General features: G+C 35.9%; 1 non-coding gene across 1 annotated transcript; it reads right to left on the bottom strand.

Moving 5' to 3' along the window:
* Window positions 1-2,155: 2,155 nt before the first annotated feature.
* Window positions 2,156-2,229, bottom strand: TRNAI-AAU (transfer RNA isoleucine (anticodon AAU)). Its single transcript has one exon. It is a non-coding gene; the product is annotated as a tRNA-Ile (tRNA).
* Between the last annotated feature and the right edge of the window lie 360 nt (window positions 2,230-2,589).

The following is a 2,589-nucleotide window of genomic DNA, read 5'->3' as shown; positions in this document are numbered from 1 at the left end:
GGCTCTGTTGTTTCGTTTTTCCCGCCGATTTTTCGCGTAATGCGACAGTGGGCACTCTGGAGGATAGGCATGATCTTTTATGTAGACTGTTAGCTAACAAGTGGTGTTTAGGAATCCCATGTGTTCCACTGTTGGAATCAGAGCATCACAATGGAAGGTGATTGAAGAAAGGGCTCAATCAAGTCTATGGGAATTAGAGAGATAATAACTCATAAGAATGAGAGTAAGATAACCTCGTGCTAATGGTGCTATCTTATTGGAGTAGTACAAGAGAAAGGAAACTATTGGAGTAGAGGCTTGCAGCATGTAGCATTAGGTCAAGTGAAGTTTATAAGATTACCGATAGATGGATTACAAGTTTGTCACACTTGTTGAAGGAATAATAAGAAAATAGTAGTCAATATTGTTTGTGGTCAAGGAATCAATAAGTTTTCTTATGAAGAATTAATGATAATTGATTAACCTAATCAAGATAAGATGTCGTAATTATGTTTTGTGTAACTTGGTGCAAGGAAGGGAATTCGTGGTTTCCGGGAGGAAAGTGACCAACTGATGTTAAGCGGTATATTAGAGGAATTAAGTGGGAGCAAGTTTACATGTTAATCCAATATCAGAATAAGGTTATAATGGAAATCAAGAAGTTTCAAGAGTTTATGAAAGAAGTAAATTTGTCAGCAGGACAAGTTAGAAGGATGATGAAAGTTAAATGTTGTTGTTATGTTGAAGGTGAAATAATATGATTAAAAACCTTACAAAGATGAGTGAGGAAACCTAGGAGAATAACATGATTAATAACTTAGAAAGAAAATATAGGTTATGGAACATGTGTGATATATGTATGAGATTTCAGTATTCATTCGTACGACACTTATGTGGAGGCCGTGGACGAATTGTTGCCATGATTGAGAATGAGATGCCTTGTATGGAACATATCAAGTTATTATTTGAGTATTGTGGTGAATACAGTCACCTGTGATTGATGAATTTTGTTATGGTTCGTGGAACCGATGATTTGTTAAACCGATAATGTATTCAGAATGTGTGTTTTCTGTGATGGTACACATCTCTATTGGTATGCTTAGACGTGTAAGCATTGGGATGTGGGACCAATGATTCGAGCCTCAATTGGGTTTGACCCCCAACCATGGCGGACATGGGGGAAAGGTGGACACCTATGTGGGTTAGAGTCCCATACGGTGAAAGATACCCTAGGTGGGTTAGAGTCCCATACGGGTGACGGTCGCTTGAACTGGGGATTAAGCCTCATAGAAGATCTGATATCCACCACGAAAGTCGAATCATACGAGCATGCATGAATCGGGCCTAGCTTAGACGTAAGTCCGTTTGGGAATTGATGTTTCGTGATTTGAATAATGATCATGATTGAGTTATGAGAACTCAGATGCATGTTGCGAAATAGTTTCCCCATCGCTCAAGTCTTCGTTCCCTTATTGACTTGAGTTGGATATGAGTTGAATATTGATTAGAAACCCTGTAGAGCATAGTGGACCCATAGGATAAGAGAACTCACTGAGATTATGATCTCATCCCATTATTGTTGTCATTTTTCAGGTAATCCTTGCAGGTTGGATCTAAGAGAAGTTGTTTATGGATGTTTCAAGGGACACAGTTATTCGGATCTTCCGATGTGGAGTTGTGTTCAATGAAGATATTGCACATAGTTCTTAAATTTTTATTATTTAGGCACTATTGTATAACATGTTCCATTGATGTTTTTAGTTTGGACATGTGTATATATTGATGCCATTAGGCACTTATGTTGGATCAATACCAATTATTAACACTTGTATGATATTATTCTAGATATATATTATACGGGTTGTTACAATCATGACTGTGTGAAATTTTTAGAAGTCCTATGTAGGTTAGCCGCGGTTTATATGTGGAAAAATAAATAGAAACCCTAATTTTCCAGGGTTTAACCATAAGAAATATTTTACAAGGCGATGCATGCCTTCAAAGACAACCATCAACACAACGATTGCTTGTGAACATTTTTCTATCATATACTTCTTTTTGTAAAGTAATTTATATGATATATTTGAACATGGAGAAATAAAAAATATTATAGAAATTAAGCTACTAGGTATGTTTCTCAAATGATTTCAGATTTAACCAAAAATAAAACAATCAATGGCCCATGCAGGTCTCAAACCTGAGACCTTCGCGTTATTAGCACGACGCTCTAACCAACTAAGCTAATGGGCCATGCATGTATATTGTCTAAAATACTAATTTAATAGTTTCTTTTAAAGAAAGAAGTAGAAAATATTTATACAAGTGTATTGATGTGTTACCCTTATCGTCTTCTTCTACAATATCTAACTTTTCATAATTTTAATCTTATGTTAGAATTGAATGTGGCCTAGAAGGATGCAAAGAAAGCTAAGGTGATAGAGGAAACAATGAGAAAATCTCACAATAGGTTGAAAATACACTATAATAGGAAAGCAAGTACTTGAATTTCAACAACAACAATGTATTTGTTAGGTTCAGTCATATGAGTGAGGTTAGTCAGGCGCTGAAAATATGAAAATACTAGGGTGTGGTTGTTATGTGGAGATTAAT

The sequence above is a fragment of the Lathyrus oleraceus genome, chromosome 7, assembly GCF_024323335.1.
Source record: "Lathyrus oleraceus cultivar Zhongwan6 chromosome 7, CAAS_Psat_ZW6_1.0, whole genome shotgun sequence".
Lineage (NCBI taxonomy): Eukaryota > Viridiplantae > Streptophyta > Magnoliopsida > Fabales > Fabaceae > Lathyrus > Lathyrus oleraceus.
This window is presented reverse-complemented; position numbering and strand designations above follow the sequence as displayed.